Genomic DNA, 19,663 nt, shown 5'->3' on the forward strand with positions numbered 1-19,663 from the left:
GACGATAAAATATGTTGAAAAACCTTTCGAAACATATAATAGATTGACTTTGATAACGAAAAAGGCATTATCTAAACATTATATACTTTGGAGTTTTTGGCCATAATTAGCTGACTTTTTTTTAATTTAAATTGTAACCTTAGTTTTTTAAAATGATATTTTGACTATATATTTGGTTTCGAAACTCGAAAAAATCCCTAGGGCACTTAGACTATGGAGAGTTTACAACTAAAACTTGTGATTCCAATAAATCCCTACAAGATTTAGAGCATAATTGACTAAAAATTATGCTAGAAAACTTTTCAAAACATATAATAGGTAGACTATGGAAAAGAAAAAGGCATTTAAACATTATACGTTTTGGAGTTTTTGTTAAATATGTTGAAATGTTCATCTTCGTTGTTTAAAATGAGTTTTTGACTACATTTATTGAATCAACACCCTGAATAATCCATGGGGCACTGAGATTGTGGAGAGTTTACAAGTCAAATATGTGATTCTAATAAATACTTGCTAGATTATCAGTAAATTAGACTAGCAGAAATGCTAAAAAATGAGTAAATACGATTTCGACAACGCAGGTTGCTCGATAGGAGGAGCAGCATTCACAGCAGTAGCACTAGTACTGTTCTTCACGTTTTATGTGAAGAAAAGGCATCCTCCTCCTGGTAGCTCCGCTTCAAAAGTGGAGAAATTCCTCAAGGAATATGCTTATGAAATGCCAACGAGATATTCATTCTCTCACCTGAAGAATATCACAAACAACTTTGTAGAAAAGTTGGGAGAAGGAGGTTATGGTGTGGTCTATAAAGGAAAGCTCAGTTCCAACGAAGCTCCAGTGGCGGTTAAGATTCTTGACAAGCATAGACACAGTGAGGTTCAATTCATGAATGAAGTGGCTGCCACTAGACAGGTCCATCATATCAGTTTGGTTAAGTTGTTGGGGTATTGTTTTGAAAGCCCTACAAGCACACTGGTATATGAGTACACGGTCAATGGATCTCTCGATAAGTTTCTGTTTGCCAGAGAAAAGCACGGGCAGGTAGTAAGGTGGGGACAATTGTATTCCATTGCTTTGGGTTCGGTTCATGGAATTGCATATTTACATCAAGATTGCGAGAAGCGCATCATACACTTCGACATCAAGCCTCACAATATCTTGCTGAATGCCGAATTCACACCAAAAGTTTCTGATTTTGGTCTGGCAATGCTTTGTGGAAAGGAAGACGACCATATATCAATGACGGTGGGGAGAGGAATGCCAGGATATGTTGCGCGAGAGATGTGTTACAGTAATATGGGGCATGTTACTGATAAATCTGATGTTTATAATTTTTGTATGCTCTTTCTAGAGATTGCTGGGGGTAGAAAGAATATTAAATTTAGGGTGAGTCGTTTGAGTCGACTGTACTTTCCTGAGTGGGTTTTCAAGACGCTTCAGAATGAGGTGTTAAAATAATATAATTACTTCTGCATGAGGATTTAGATAAAAATAGAGAGTCCGTTAACTAAGTGATTGCATGATTGAGTGTTTGAGTGTTGAGTCAAGTGAGTTGAGTGATAGACTATTTTGAGTGTGAGATTGTAGCTAGTTGCATGTCAAGATACTTTAGGCAGTTAGCTAGTTGGAAAAGGTTTAAATACCCTTGACCAGGTTCATTGTAATCATTATGTTTTGTGTGATCAATAGAAGAGTAGCAACTCATGTTTTATGTGTGAATTGTTTTTTGTCTCCTATGCCTTTCCAACAAATTGGCATCAGAGCAAAGTTTAAGATCAAGAGATTCTACAACTGGATCATGCATGTGCGAGTAAGAAAATAGTCAGAAGTTTCTCACCCACTGTAGTTAAACTCATTTGGTTTGTAAACAACACAGATAGAGTTTAATGAAGAAGAAGCCACAGCTGCCGTGAACACCGTTGCTTGGAAAATTGATTAGTCAACAAGCAAGCAAGCTACAGTTTCGAGGAAAATTAGCGTGTGCCACAACTCAATACAGAGTCAACGTGTTTGAAAGTCGAAAGTGTTTGAAACTCAAAAGGCTTTAAAAGTCACGTGATCTTTTAAACCTAAGTGGGTACGATTTTGTTAAGTGGTTTTATCATACGATTTCTTTTGAAGTGATTATAAAGAGGGTTTTTTTTTAATATAAAAAGATTTTTTTATAATAAAAAATAATAAAGGGTTTTATTTTATAAAAGAAAATTTTGAAGATAAGCGATTTTTTTAAAAATAAGCTTTGCAAAGATTATTAAAGGAGAATTTTATTTTATTTTATTTTTTTGGTTTTTTAAATAGAGAAAATTTTGGAGAAAGATGGCTTTCTCAAATTTGCATCCCCAGTTCCCATCGTTTACGGGGAAATATTATGATGTGTGGGCCATTAAGATGATGACCACGTTGTAGGTACATGATGTTTGGGATTATGTGAAGTTTGGGTTTTCAGAACCTATGAACGAAATAGAAGAACAAGCTCTCACTAATGCAGAGAGGGAACAATGGAAGAAAGACAAGAAGAAGAATGCACATGCGTTGCAACTTATTCAATAGGGAGTGGAACTAGCAGTGTTACAGAAGATTATGACCACGTCTTCAACAAAAGTAGCATGGGATACTTTGGTGACAAACTATAAATGTTTGGCCAAAGTCAATATTGTTAAGTTGCAGAATACGAGGAGAGATTTTGAAAGTCTCAGATGAAGGAGACAGAGGACATCAATTCTTTCATGAATCGGGTCATAACTGTTGTAAATCAGTTAAATATTTATGGTGAAGATATAAAAGATCAAAGAGTGGTTGAGAAGGTCCTCCGAACTTTTTCTACCAAATTTGATGTTGTGGTAGCAACCATAGAAGAAGCCAAGGATTTGGCATCATTGACAATTGATGAGCTTATGGGATCACTTATTTCGCATGAGACAAGGATAGACATAAATAAGGATTCCACATTAGAGACTGCTTTCAAAAGTTAGGTTTCTATTTCAAGAGACAGAGGTGGACGCAGAAGTAGAACGAGAGGAAGAGGACGAAGCAGAAGATATGGTGGTCAGAGAGATGACCGAGAAGATCATGAACATGCAAATGGAAGCAACTACGAAAGCTTCAACAATAATCAAAGAGTTGAAAAATAAAAGGTGAGATGTTATTACTGCAATAAATTTGGTCATTATGCTCGTAATTGCAGGAAGAAAATAACTGATCAAGGGAACCAAAGAGCTAATGTCACTACAGAGAGTACTAACTCCATGTTCCTACCTTGCCATACCATGCATGAACCTTCTGCTAGTGTGTGGCTGTTAGACAGTGGTTGCAGTAACCACATGACAGGCAACAAGGATTTGGTTGCAAATTTCGATCAATCTGTGAAAACAGAGGTAAAGTTGGGGACTTACAAGACCGTGGAAGTAGATGGAAAAGGAGTGGTCAATATTCTGACCAAGCAGGGGGAGCCGAAAACAATCTCAGAGGTATATTATGTTCCTAGTCTCAAACATAATTGGTTAAGTGTTGGTCAATTGACACAGAAAGGATACAAAGTTATGTTTCAAGGTCAAGAAGTTGTTATATATGACAAGCCCCCAAGAAAGCAACTGATAACAAAGGTGCAGATGACGAAGAACAGACTCTTTCCTCTAATTTTGAATTACAGTGGTCAGGTGAGTTCTTTTACAGTTGCATGTTCTGATCATTATTGGTTATGGCACTTTTGATTTGGACACTTGCCCTTTTCTAGTTTAAGATTGTTGCAGCAGAAACAGATGGTTAGAGGATTACCTCCCATCAAAGAGCCTGCTAGTACTTGTGAGTGTTACATCTTGAGTAAACAACACCATAAAAGTTTTCCAAAGGGAGTTGCATACAGAGCAAAGCAACCTCTTGAGCTAGTGCATACAGACTTGTGTGGACCTATGAGGACACAGTCGATTGGTGGAAGTTGCTACTTCCTCACTTTCATTGATGACTACAACATAAAGAATTGGGTTTATTTTTTGAAGCAGAAGCCTGAAACTTTTGCAAAGTTCAAATAATTCAAAGCTTTAGCAGAGAACCAAAGTGATTGACAGATCAAGGTATTGAGTTCAGATCGTGGTGGAGAATATAACTCAAAGGCATTCCATGATTGCTGCAAACAACATGGGATCAGAAGACAATTTACAACCAGGTACACACCGCAGTAGAATGGTGTAGCAGAGAGAAAGAACAGGACGATTATGAACATGGTAGGAAGAATGTTGAAAGGCAGAAACTTGTCTAATGAGTATTGGGCAGAAGCAGTTGCATGTGCTATTCATTTGATCAATAGATCTCCTACAAAGAGTGTGATGAACAGAGTACCAGAGCAAGCATGGTCAGGTATGTATTGCAGCGTATCTCATCTCAAAGTATTTGTATATGTAGCTTATGCACATGTGCCTAAGGAGTTAAGAGACAAATTGGATGATAAAAGTGAAAAATTCATATTCATTGGTTATAGTGAGCAATCAAAAGCTTACAAATTGTATAACCCTGTCACGAAGAGGACCATAATTAGCAGAGATGTTGTGTTCAAGGAACAAGAGTCATGGATTGGAACTATAGACAAAATAGTTGATGCACAAGTGCCACTGATGGAAGAAGATGATGTAGTAGAAAAGGAGCAGCAAGAATCACAAGTGAAGACACCAAATAGAGACACACCAACAAGGACTCCAAGATTTTCAGAGATACATGGATCCTCAAGCAGATCAACAAATCAAGATTCTCCCAGCAATCAATCAAGTGATGAATCAAGCAATGGTAAGAGAAAGATGAGAAGTTTGAAAGATATTTACAATGATTTGGATGTTAGTTCAAATTTTGCATTGTTGGCATTCCAACCTTCTTCGTTTGAAGAAACATTCAAGGATGAAAATTGGGTGCAAGCCATGGATGAAGAAATTGAAGCTATTAAAAAGAATGACACATGGAATTTGGTTGATTTACCAAAGGACAAAAATCTCATAGGTGTGAAGTGGGTGTACAAGACAAAGTTGAATGAGAAAGGTGAAATTGACAGATTTAAAGTAAGACTTTTAGCAAAATGATTCTCGCAACAACCGAGCATAGACTTTGGAGAAATGTTTGCTCCGGTAGCCAGATTGGATACTGTAAGAGCAGTTCTAGCCACAACATCTCAGAACAAGTGGAAATTATATTAGATGGATGTCAAATCAGCCTTCTTGAATGGAATTCTAGAAGAAGAAATTTATGTGCAGCAACCTCTAGGATACGAAGTTGAGAGTAATGAAGACAAAGTTTATAGGTTGAAGAAAGTGCTCTATGGACTGAAGCAAGCGCCTAGAGCTTGATATAGCAGAATCAACACCTACATGATTAAGAATGGATTTTGTAGAAGACACATTAAGCTTACCTTGTACACAAAGGTAAATGAGCATGCACTGATTTTGATTGTTTTCTTATATGTTGACGACATGATTTTTACATGTGATTTTGGCATAGATGAATTTAAAGAAGCCATGATGAAAGAATTTGAGATGACAGATCTTGGTCTCATGAAATATTTTCTTGGCATAGAAGTTGAGCAATCTGAAAAAGGAATTTTTATTTTTCAAAATAAATATTCCAAAGATTTGTTGAAAATATTCAGGATGGAAAATTGCAAACTTGTCCCTACACCAGTGGCAATAGGTACAAAGTTAAGCAAGGATGATGAAGGATTAGATTTCAATCCAACTTTATTCAAAAGATTGGTTGGTAGCCTCATGTATCTCATAGCTACAAGACCGGATATCATGCAAGGAGTGAATTTGATTTCCAGATTTATGGAGACTCCAAAAGACACACATTGGAGTGTAGGAAAATGAATTCTAAGATACATAGCAGGAACTAGAGATTGTGGCATAATGTATGCAAGCACAAAAAAGAAAGAATTGATTGGATACACAGATAGTGATTTTACAGGCAATTTGGATGATAGGAAGAGCATTTCTAGTTTTTTGTTCCACCATGGTTTAGGTGTGATTTCATGGGCATCTAAGAAGTAGCCCATTGTGGCACTTTCTTTAGCAGAAGCAGAATATGTGGCAGCAACATCAGTAGCATGTCAAGCAATGTGGTTAAGAAGAATACTTGATGGACTCAAGCAGAAACAATAAGGATCAACAACAATATATTGTGACAACACCTCAGCGATTGCACTATCCAAGAATAGTGTGTTTCATCAGAAGAGCAAGCATATTGATACTAAATATCACTTTATTAGAGAACTTGTGAGCAATGGAGAAGTTCACTTGAAGCCTTGTAAATCTAGTGATCAATTGGCTGATATATTTACTAAGTCATTAGCACAAGATGTGTTTGAGTTTCATAGAAGAAACTTGGGTGTTGTAAGCCTAGCTGAGACATAGACCAACAGGGATGTTTGAGTTGTCATGAGTCATGTTTTAGTTTAGAAGTCGTAATTAAGGGGGAGTGTTAAAATAAGATAATTACTCCTGCATGAGGAGTTAGATAAAAATAGAAAGTCAGTTAACTGAGTGATTGCGTGATTGAGTGTTTGAGTGTTGAGTCAAGTGAGTTAAGTGATAGACTACTTTGAGTGTGAAATTGCATGTAGTTATATGTCAAGATATTTTAGGTAGTTAGTTAGTTGGAAAAGGTTTAAATAACCTTCACCAGGTTCATTGTAATCATTATGTTTTGTGGGATCAATAGAAGAGCAGCAACTCATGTTTTATGTGTGAATTGTTTTTTGTCTTCTCTGTCTTTCCAACAAGTTGCAGATGAGATCTCGAAGTGAAATAAAAGAACTGGAAGCAAAAAGGGAGAAGGCCAGGAAGTTGATGATTAAAGTTGAATTATGGTGCATTCAACACCAATCCAAGGATCGTCCTTCCGTGTATGAGTAGGGTTGTTCAAATGTTAGAGGGAAATGGAGAAGACGTGGACCATCCTCACTCTCCCTTCAATTCCTCCGCGGCTCCCCCTGAAATACCATGAGTGTCTTTTACTCAAAACATTTCTTCAATCAGCTACTCCTGATTTCTATTTCTACGTGGGACTAGCTTTGAAATTACGTACTGTGAGTTAACTTGTAAAGTGGGACATGCTTTGAATTTATGCATAGGTACGGATTGATCTTTTCGTCATGAAAAGGTGCAACACATGTAGGACAACTACCACGTAAGATTCCGTTGTAGAATGCTTAGAATGTTTTATGTTATTATTAACTGTTCATATTCAAGTTTTGTTCCAATAAAACAAGTCATCTTTCGATGGCACCCCTTCCCAGCACTTTTATTTGTGTAACGAATGTTATTCAGAGAATTTGGATCTGAAAAATATTTTACTAAATGAGGTGAGGAAACTTTTCCTCTACCTTCTCCTCAAGTACTATTTAGCATTGCTTTGAAGTTATCCTTTCAACCTAATATGCCAAAGGTTATGTTTCTCTTTTCTTGTAGTTCTAGAATTCTTCTGCAAAAATGTATCTCTATTAATTCTACGTAATATTTTGGTGCCAAATCCTCCATCGAATGTAGGACATATTCTTCCTCTTGATTCAATATAGAAGGACCATATAGTTCCAATTTTTCTACATTCAACGCTGAGTAAATTCACATGTATGGGGGTAGAATGCATTGATGGGAATTATCTACAAATTTATACAATATCTCAAAGGGTCAGTATCACAGATCCTTGATTTTCTTACCAAGACCCTGTAGACTCTCCTTGTTCAACAATAACCATACTTTGTCTCACACATTGGATGATTTTTGTGTTCTATGGTAATCCTTCCTAGTATTGAAATTTTCTCATGAATTCTAAAACATCTCCTAGAATTTTGTATGGGTCTACTTGATATTCTCAACAAGTTTTTCTATCCTTAAGGCATTCCCTGTAATATCACCCTTCACTCTTCCTTGTTTCCCATATGCAATATGCAAAGTTGAAGGTGTCAAATATCCAAAACAAGTTTCAAATGGGGACTTACTAATAGAAGTGTGGACTAATATATTCTAAGAGAATTGTATGTATACCAGATTTTCATCCCAAGTCTTCAGATGTTTCCTGATTGTATTCCCCCAAAAATTGCACCAGAGTCTTATTAAATACTTTTTTTTCCCATCTTTCTGCGCATGGAATGTTGTATACCTCTCCAAATTCATATCCATATTCTCCCATAATGCAGTCCAAAATGCAATGTGAAATCTTGTGTTTCAATCTGAAATGATGCTCACTAGTATCTAAAATTTTGTTCATACCTATCCATAGAACAAGCTTGTTTCTTATTTCCCAACAATGGTTTTTTTAAAGGGCATTAGAATACACATTTACATCATGTAAAACATGTACACAACACCACATGTACATATAAATTCATATATAATATGTACATAGGATCATATGTATGCAACACTGCATATCCAACATGTGCACAACACCATATGCACACAACACTGCATATCCATCATTTGTATGGTACAATATGTACACTACACCACATATCCGACATGTACATAGAACCATATATACCTAGCACTGTATACACAATATACACAGAACACTATCTGTACCACCTTTACATAACAATGCATAGACAACATGTACACACACTATACATACACGACACTGCATGCGCATAACATCACAGATGCAACATGTACAACATGTACAACATATACACAATAGTAGTACCACACATCCAAAACCACAAAGTCTCTACCAAACAACTTTTCTTCCAGTGTCTCTTTGACATCCATGCTTATCCTAGCATGGCGTGGATCACGTTGTTTCCATTTCACTAATGTGTCTATTAGCATTAGCATTTCCATAACATAAACATAGACATAGTATAATCAAAGAATATCAATTCATATCCACATGAAATTGACCTAAGAGATTTGTCAGGACACTCTTCCCACTTGATTTCTCTTGAACCTGAAACCTCTTCATGTCATTCATAAGCAATCATTCCTTCACAAGAATGATTCCTAACAACCTTGTCAGACAAAAACATATATACATACATGTATACATATAAAAATCATCATGTTCATGATCCTAATATAATTACCAGATAGCATAAGGTCAAGGTTAAGAGAACTCCATTTCTCTATGCACACCATGCACAACATTGAGAACAATCGTTCCCAACATAGCCAAGGCATCAAATGCCTCAGATTCGTTTACTTCACCTTTTCTTTTACCTTTCTCATGATTTTCCTATCATCCTCCATTTACCTCAATGGAGCCAACCAATCCATCTAGCTGGCGTAATATTTCCTTCAAATACCCTTATACATGCACTAAGATTCATTTGGACCTTACGTAACCTGTTGTGTTTCATTACGCTTTTCCCGGGCTCCATTAACTTCCTCCTTCCCAACTAATTGCCAAGACTCAAAAATTAAAAGGAAAGCACAAGAAAAACAAGAAGAAAACCATGAAACACCAATAGTAACATGAAACCACAAACAAAGTGGCATGGCCATGCATAAGACACAAACAAAACCACAATCAATCACAACAAATCACCAAAATACCAAAAGCACAAGACTGAGAACAAACACCGTGACTCAATCCCCATGGTTCCTAAAGCCTCTAAGGGAAAGCTCAACCTGAGCCTTCTTTTATGTTTCATGATAGTCTCTTGCCATGTAATCCTGTACATCATACTATCATAACACATAACTGTCAGTGCATAAATAAATTTAACAATACACTAGTTACCTTATCTTGATATGCCAAACACGTTGTCTTGTAACTAAACACATCCATGCTATCTCTCAAGGGACTCAGATTCCTTTCACAAATCTAGATATAACTAGATGCCAGTTGTTATACCTATCAAATACATGTCCATGAATATAGCACATACTCACATAATGTTAGGTGAAATCAAGGTGAAGAAGACTTCCAGTATGCAAATCACTCATTTGTTTGGAATTAGTATTTCCAAACACAACAAAGGAATTCTTGTCCAATTCCTTTCTTTTACCCCTTTTACCTTGTTGCAATCAAGGCTTACTATGTACTATCACATCACCCAACTATTAGTTATATAAGCACATAAATTGTAACCTTTTCATACTAACACCAAGCATGTTTCATGCAACTATTTACACATGTCAACCACATGTTCCAAATATCAAGACAGTCATATCTACTAATTTCAAATCAACCTTTACCAAGACTAACAATCATGTCATAATCCATAGTCAACTCATAGTCATTAGACATAATGCTACAACTGTCACCTTCTACACTCAAGTACATATCAACTGTCTCAACACATATGTATTAGTACAACCACCAAGAAATCTTATAGACACATACTCATATCATTGAAGTATCAAACATTCAAACAACATATAGACGAAATAATAGACACCAAACACTCAAACACCAAATAAACGACACAATGAAACATTCAAGCACAAATTAGATGGCATATGAAAGCTCATACCTTAATTATCTCAAGGGAATCTATCTTGCCTGCAAAATCAATCTAGTTAGCATGATATAACTTCACAACACATCCACCCAAACACAAATAAGATCATGATATCCATAACAATAACTAACTAACATGTTCACATGATAAGCTCATAAAAATTTGTCATTCATACATAATAATCACATCTGCATAGTTATTCTATATTATTATGACATAATATCACAACATATTAACTCTACCTAAATGGTATAACCCTAACCATTTGCATAAACCAACCTAAATTCGTATGATACATATAACATCAACATCTTAATGTAATAACCATAATCATCAAGTTACTATAATATAACAACAAAAAGTTATATATCATTCTCATCAACAACATATAACCTAATCATCAAGCTAACTATCATATAACAAGAACAAGTTAACCTATAACATACTCATCAACAACATATAACACAATCATCAAGTTATCTAACCCTAAAACAATGATAGCAATGCATACTGATGGGCCTCTAAATTAGATACAAATTAAGGCCCATATAACCTTTATTAAGCACATGAAGGCTATATTAAACCTCTTCTTCTACACTTAATAATGTTTTTTTAGCTTTAATATTTTCATTAGGAAGGTTTAAAGATAATCGCATATTTGTGCCTAATATTTTATTTTGTAGAATATTGTGAAAATATTGGGCAAATTATGCAGTTTTGGAGGAGGATATAATCTAGGGGCTTTCTCCCTACTACAGGAGGATCAATATTGGATAATAAATGAACAAGATATCATGAAATCATTGACAAATTCTTGAGCTCCAGTGATTGAGACAATCTATGAAGGTGTTCCCTCCCATTTTATGCAGATTCCTAGTGTTGAGAACCAGATCTAATATTTAAGATATTTTGGATGGGAAAGCTTTCTCCTTTAAAGGATAATGCTTCCTCATCATTTTTTATATCTAGAAATTCTAATTTTCCTCTTGGGGCATGTATTTTTTAGTCTTCTTGTGGAGAAAACTTGTATTTTTGAAGCTCCACTTTCAATTCTAGCAGGGATGTAATTGGATTGATTCAAATAATGAAGTTTGGTGCGGGTTTTAGCTTCTAAAGATTGTTCTTCTTGATAGGAATATAATTATCCTTGATTTTTCCAGCTCAAGAGCCTCAAAGCCCTTTTTTATAATTTATTTTTCTTCTTTTCACTTCTTATTCACATGCATCTCTTGTTCTTGATTTTCCTATTTCTGCATTTAGCATTGATGATTTTTTTTGCTTAGGATTCGGTTAAATGGTTGAAGTGATTTCTCTTTCAAGTTATTTACAGAGTCACAAGAATTATTTAATCCTTGTAACAACTTTGGAAGGTCATATTCATCATTGAGCTACTTGTATTAGTTTACTTATTCACAAGTCTAAATTTTCTGGAAGTCCCTTGTAGCAAATAGTAGTATTTTTCTGCTATTTTTCAGAACGTGTCAATGAGATTTATTCGAGTTAATTACACTTGTATTAGGTAATAAAATAATTCAAGTTAATAAAAAAGTTCACCCCATTTCATTTTCACTTGATTAGGTTAGGCATTTGATAGGTTACCTAGCTCACTAGTCCTTGAATTTCTATATTTTAGACTAGTAATTTGCTGTTATTTTTTATCATATGTTAACCGGGGTATTTTGAAGTGATTCCACTTGAAATGGAGACCTAAGACATCCTACTAAATAAAAAAAATTCCCATCCCATTTTCATTTTATTTACTTGGCATTTAGGTGAGTTATCTCCTCTTGTAGCAATTATGTCTTCTGCTATAGCAAATATGTCCCGTCCTCTAGCTAATCTATAACACCACTTTCCTTCATCAATTTTGATCCCCACTGCAACTATACTTAGTGTAGATGAATAATGAACCCCATCTACTATTTTATGATTAGGTTAAGCTCCTAAGCCACTCCAATCCTTCTTTTTATTCACTACAAAAACATAGTAGGCTTAGTTTCTTTATCACAAGAATGATGCAACTAGGTTATTGATTTACAAGCAAGTGTGAACTAGGTAGATGGTACATGCAATTATGGTTGGTAGTTTGATGAATTATGCAAGATAAAATAGTTTTTTTTTTCTTTTTTTCTTTTTCTGCAAGTACATTAACCTTTTTCCTTTCATGAATTGATTAGTTATCATTTACAGGTCAAGCAAGTAGTGTTTCCATTTCTTGCAAATAGAGTAATAATTCCATTTTTTCAATTAGTTTAGACTTTGATTTCATGAGATTCGCTCCATTACATCATATCAACAAAAGGAGGACACATTGTATGTTGCACATATAGTGTCGATAGCTCTTAAGTTTTTACGAACCCCAGGTTGATAATTAAAGTTGGTAGCCTTGAGAATTGCAACCTTCTTGTTGCAATACTGGGGTTGATCACTTTTTGGCACTGTTGCCGGGGAGGTGTCAAAGTATGCATTATTTTATTCCCTAGTTGATTCATTTCTTTTACTTTTTGCAAAAACAAAAAAAGATTTTCATTAGGCATATTTCATTTCAAAAATAAAATAATTCATAGCATTATCATTCTTATTCAAAAAAAAAAATACTTCTCCAACACCAACACACCCCCCCCATTTGATCACGTGGTGAAGTAAGAACCACATCATCATCCAATTGCGTAGGTAGAAGAAGAAGATGTGGCAGATAAGATGTAAGAAATGGATGGAGATGATGACAATGAAAATTATCCTCTTGGATTTCCCACTTAAGATACTGATATCAATGTTCGTATGAAGAACATCCCTCCAACTTCCCTTCCCAACTTCCATGGTATGAGGTTAGAGGATCCAGAAATCTTTCTCTTTGAATTTGAAATTGTTTGTAGATCTTATGGCTACTTATTAAACACTCAAAAATTGAGATTGTTTCCAGCAACATTCAAGGTTAGATCTCTTAAATGGTTCATGAGTTTAGGGACTGATTTAATAAGATGATGGAAGGATATGCAAAAGATATTTCTAGAAAAATATAAAGATCATGATCTTAAAGAAGAAATATTTAGAATGAATAAAAAAAAAGATGAGAGCCTTGAGGATCTAATTGAGAGGTTCATGTATAATTTTAAGAGGGAAAAATTACATCATTTAGGATATGACACACTAAAAACCCTCTTAGAAAAATTAGGTATGAGTGGATTGATCTCCTTTATCTCATGAGTAGAGGTGATGTATACAAATTATCATTTGAAGAAATTTGTGAAACAGAAAAACACATATCAACTCCTGCTTATAAGCCTCAATCTCGGCTTTCAGAAACTCATTCTCTTGTTGAAGGGAAGATAATGTGACAGGGCCTTCTCTAGCAATTGCAGTCTCTGTAGCTGGTTCAAGTGGATGGGAGGATGGTTGTTTGGTGGCAGCTTCATTATTTATTTCTCCAGCAGGTGGTTCTTGTGTGACAACTGCTGGACCATCGGCTAGTTTTGTAATAGCTATATCCTCCTGAACATGCAAATTCTGCATATCAAGCAACTAAGTGGCTAGTTCTTCTGTAGCAGCAGTATCCTGGGTATCTACACTTTTCTCATTGGCAGGTGGCTCTTGTGTATCAACTGTTGAGTCAGTAGCATCTAGGTCTTGCTCTGTTTCCTGATCATGGTCATCAGCAGGTGGTTCTTGTGTGACACTTGCTGAGACAGTAGCTGATTCAGCTGTATGTTGATTACCCGTTTCCTGTTTATCAGCAGGTGGTTCTTGTGTAACACCTACTGAATCAGTAGCTGCTATGTCCTGATGTGTTTCCAGATCATGATCGTCAATAGGTGCTTCTTGTGTAACACCTGTTGGACTAGTAGCTTCTTCCTATGGGACAGCTACCTCTTGGTCATCTAACTTTTGCTCCTCAACACCTGTTGAGTGAGTGGCTGGTTCTTGTGGGGTAGTTGCTTCTAGGTCATATATCTTTTGTTCCTCGGCAGGTGTTGAGTTAGTAGCTGGTTCTTGTGGAGCAGCTACTTCTAGGTCGTCTATTTTTAGCTCCTCAGCAGGTGGTTCTTGTGTAACACCTGTTGAGTCGGTAGCTGGTTCTTGTGTAACAGCTACATGCTATACATCATCTTGGGTGTCTACTTTTGATAAGTTAGCAGCTAGTTCTTGTGGAGCAGCTGCGTCTTCTGAAAAGAATGATGTCAAAATCCTGTATGTTTTGCATTTCGGTACCTGAGGGTGAGGAAGGTATGGATTCGGGGTTTGGTGGGGTATGGGGTTTTAGGATAATGGGTGGGGAATTTGGGGTGGGGGTCTCTGTTGCTACTGCAGAAGACGTCCTCCTTCATCTTCGAGGTAAGGAGGCAGGAAAAACAGTGGTTTTTCTTTTATGGATGGCCTTCTCTAGGGTAGGAGGAACATCAAAGGTAATAGCTTGTTTAATTGAGGCCCTTGTTCGTCTTTTTGATGAAGGAACAACCGTTTCTTGCCTTTTCCTTTTCCTTCTCAGCCTAGCCAGGGGAATGTCGTCGTCTGAATCACCACTGGGGATATGGATAGTGGGAATGGATGATTCAGGTAAATTATGGGACGGGGTTGATGCACTAGCGGGGTCAATTGGACTAGCTGTCACGGATGGTTGAGGATTTTCAGCATTCACTTGGGGAGTCTCGACTGCCGCTTGAGAAATTTCAGCAGTTTCTTGAGGGTTTTCGGTTGCTGGTTGAGTAACTTTAGCAACTTCCAAGGGGTTTTCGACTGCCGGTTGAGGGATTTCAGTAGCTTCCTGGGGTGGGTTGTTAAGGGGAGGAGGGTTCTGCAGGGCAAAGCCCCTCAGGATTAAGAGCTGAACCAGGCGATGGTGAGTAATGGAGAGGAGTGGGTACTTTGCATCCTTGGAATAATGTGACATATTCTTTAGACACCCAAGCAGATAGTATGGCATATTTAATAAACGACCATGTCTTAAATGATTCAACAACACAAAGTCATCCTGGTACACTGCCCGGTAACGTCCTTCGCAGGTAAGATAGTGCTTGACAAACTCTGCAACCTTTGGCCATGGAGGTGGTAATGAATGCAGTGCAACACCTCTGCCTTTAGGTTCAACCTGCTCCCCAGGTTGACGAAAATCTTGCTATGCGTTCAGAATTATGTGTTTACGGCTAAACCAGTGGATGCCATTGGCCGGTAATCCTGAAACCTGCGCTATATCCTCCTTTGTTACTGGAATTCGCACTTCCCGAACAGTAGAATAATATTCCTTTAAATTACGTGCAAATTCCAGGACTTGCTGAGAATCAAATTCCTAGAGCCTCCGGAAGTAATCCACCCAGCCTGCTTGCAGGAAAATTTGATATGCTTCTGGGTAAAGTTCCAATAGAGCCATTGAACCAGGTTCATTTCAGACAGCGTTACCTCCCATAGTTACTGGTTCGGTAAAATGCACAATACAGAGTCGAGTTACCGCAGCCGAGACAGAGTAAGATATTGCAAATGGGGTTATGACATAATAGAACAGAGACGGGGTGACGAGACTCGATCGCGTGAAAAAATGACGGTGATTGGCATATCGGGTAATGATTGCAAAACTTTGATATCCCCCCCAACTACGGCTAAAATGATAAGTTTTGAGTGTACGACAATTTCGGCAATCATATCAGAATCTTCTCATTAACTATAGCTTAATATTTACAAATAAATATGCATACCTCACGTTTTACCTTCGATTACTGTGCTGAAAGTATATTTTCGTCGTTTAGTGGATCACCAATGGTTATTGGAAAGGGTTATAAGATATGAGGGTATTTATACAAAAGGCTTTCTCTATTCACAGGAGGTAATGGTGAAGGAACTCAATCATCAGGATAAATGGCTGATTCTCTCAACTGGAAAGTGTTATATATTGATCGCTTTTGAGAGAAGTTGATGCCTTAATTACGAAAAAAATGGGGAAATTGACGCTTTTTCAGAAAATGGAAAAAGTCGGTGCTTCGGCAATGGAGAAAATGAGGAAAAGTTGGTGTTTCAGAAACGGGGAAAATGGGGAAGAGTTGGTGCTTTAGCAACGGGGAAAATGGGGAAGAGTTGGTGCTTCAGCAATGGGGAAAAAGCGGGAAAAGTTGGTGTTTCAACAACAGCAGAAACTGGTGTTTCAACAATGGCCGAAACTGGTGTTTTAGCAACGGGAAAAAGAGATGCTACTGTTAAAGAGGAATAGGAAAATGTTGCTGATGGATAATGAATTGAAGTGGAATGGCCATGTTTCCCAAACTGAAACCTGATCCTGATTGTAATGCAATTATTCCTTCAACCAGCCTTCGAATTAAGACCTGCAAAATAAATTGTAATATGGCAACCCTTGACAGGGATTATTAGTTAAGTAATCCAATCTAATACTAATACAAAAATAATGCAGAGATTAAGTGCAATGAGGGGCAAGAGGCTCCCCCAAAAAGATGTAATGTGAATCTTCCATGAAAGTGGCCTTAAAATCCTCCTTAGAAATTGGTTTCTGGTACAGACGAAGCCGATACCCATTTACTAGCAATGGAGTTCTAGAACCATCAATTGTTAGGAGCCTTACTGTTCCATTGGGAAAAATAGTATCTATCTCGTAAGGTCCCAGCCACCTTTTTCATAGTTTTCCTTGAAAATTTTCAAACCTGGAATCATATAGCAAAGCCCAATTACCTTTTTGGAACTGCTTATGTTTAATAGTTTTGTCATGCCACCTGGTTCTTTGCTGCTGAATCATAGTTGTTTGAGGGATGGCATCCAACCTTTTTTTATCCAATTCCTACAGTTGCTGCAACCTAGTTGTCTGTGCATCAGTCAAATCAAGGTTAACAGCTAAAGCAGTTCTTAAAGTTTTAATTTCAAATTCCACAGGAAAAACAACACTTTTACCATAAACCAATTCATAGGGTGAAAAACTTGTAGTGTTCCTCCAAGTAGTTCTGTAAGCCCATAATGCCTCAGGCAGTCTTTGAGACCAATCTTTCCTATTCTCCTTCACAGTTTTTGTTAAAATAGCTTCTATGACTTTATTTGTACTTTCCACCTAACCATTAGCTTGGGGGTTGTAAGGTGTAGTCATTTTATGATTGACATGATATTTTTGAAGCATATCTTTGAAACCATGTGAATTGAAAGGAGGTCCTCCATCTGTGACTAATTCTCTAGGCACCCCAAATCTACCGAAGATTTCTTCAAATAAAAAAGTTAAAACAGATTCTTCATTAGCTCTGATTAGTGCCTTAGCTTCCACCCATTTAGTCATATAATCTGTACAAACCAATATATAAACTCTTTGGTTGGATGGACGATTGATGGGCCGTACAAAATCTAGAGCCCATCTTTCAAAGGGTTCAAGTAGTACCTGAGGGTTTAGTGGCATTTAATCTCTATGATTGGGTTGGCCCATTCTCTGACAATTGTCGCGGGCCCTGACATATTTCTTTGCATCCTTGAAAAGCGAGGGCCAATAATAACCCATCCTGAGAATTTTATGTGCTATTCTATTATCAACAAAATTCCTACCACAAGGGCCATCATGACAAGCCTTCAATATATCATAAACCTCATCTTCTCTAATGCATCTTCAGATCTCCTGATCAAGTCCTGTATGAAAAAGACACCCACTTATCCAGTTGTACCAAGCACTTTGTTGAATGATCCTTCTTTTCTCCCTATGTGATAGGTGTGATGGTAACTTCCCTGCAACCAGATAATTGGCAATGTCTGCATACCATGGTGAGTGAGCAGATACTGCAAACAAATATTCATCAGGAAAGGAATCATCTACTGGAGTATTATCATCAATTTTTATCGGAGAAAGGAAATCAGCAACTACATTTTCTTTACCTGGTCGATCCAAAATTGTAATATCAAATTCTTGTAGTAACAATAACCACCTGGTAACTCGAGCATTTGTAACATATTTATTCATTAAATACTTGATAGCTGAGTGGTTAGTATGAACAAAAGTCGGATAACCAGTAATATAATGTCGAAATTTATTAATAGCATAAATAACTGCTAAAAATTCTTTCTCGGTAACTGTGTAATTAAGTTCAGTAGGGGTCATATTCTTACTAATGAAGTAGATAGCATAAGGAATATTGTTTTCTTCTTGACCCAAGACAGCTCCAATTGCAGTATCCGAAGCATCAAAGGATATATGAAAGGGAAGTGCCCAATCAGGTCCCCTCATAATAGGAGTTGTAGACAACTGATGCTTAATTTCATCAAATGCTTTCTGACAGGCATCAGTCCACTTAAATTCAGCATTTTTCATAAGTAACACAAACAAAGGAGAAGCTATTTTAGAAAAAAATTTGATAAATCTTTTGTAATATCCAACGTGTCCTAAAAAACTTCTTACATCAGTTTGTGTTTTAGGAATAGGAAGGGTCTGAATTACCTGTATTTTGGATGGATCCACTTGAATCCCAAGGAATGAAATGAAGTGTCCTAGTACAATTCCTTCGTTCATCATCATATGACATTTTTCGGTACTCAAGGAAAGATTAGCTTGTATGCATTGTTTAAGTACTTTCTCAAGGTTTTGTAGCACAACTTCAAAAGTCACACCATAGGGAGTGAAATCATCCATAAATATTTCCAAAGAATCATTAAGCATATCAGAAAAAATTCCTAGTACTATTTGAAACATTGTTGGAGAATTACATAGTCCAAATGGGAGAACTCTATAAGCAAAAGTTCCCCAAGGACTAGTAAAAGTGGTATTGTCTTGATCTTGAGGTGCAATTCTGATTTGGTTATATCCACTAAAACCATCTAAAAAGGAAAAGAATTTCTTCCCTGACAAACTGTCCAACACCTCATCAATAAAGGGCAAGGGGAAATGATCTTTTTGGGTGGCTTTGTTTAAAGCTCTATAATCTACACACAGTCTCCATTTCTCGTTTTTCTTAAGTACTATTATGAATGGAGAAACCCATTCACTGTCAGATATGGGATATATAAACCCTGCGTCAAGCAACTTTTGAAGTTCTTCCTTAACAATTTCCCTCAAGTTAGGATTCATTTGTCGCTAGGGTTGATAGATTGGTCGGGCTCCCTCCTTAATATAGATATGATGAGTACATAATTCAGGAGAGATCCCCTTCATGTCTGTATAATCCCATACGAATGCTTCCTTGTTCTCACGGAGCAACTCCATTAGCTGTTGTGTTTCAGCATCAGATAAATTGGGGTTTATGTTTAATGTTTTGACAGGTTCGGTT

At 36.7% G+C, this 19,663-nt stretch overlaps 1 pseudogene; it reads left to right on the forward strand.

The window, feature by feature from the left end:
* Window positions 1-553: 553 nt before the first annotated feature.
* Window positions 554-1,940, forward strand: LOC149240870 (rust resistance kinase Lr10 pseudogene; annotated as a pseudogene).
* Window positions 1,941-19,663: the final 17,723 nt, after the last annotated feature.

Source organism: Pinus tabuliformis, chromosome 8 (assembly GCF_031772625.1).
Source record: "Pinus tabuliformis cultivar Carrire ecotype Pingquan chromosome 8, CPIR1, whole genome shotgun sequence".
NCBI lineage: Eukaryota > Viridiplantae > Streptophyta > Pinopsida > Pinales > Pinaceae > Pinus > Pinus tabuliformis.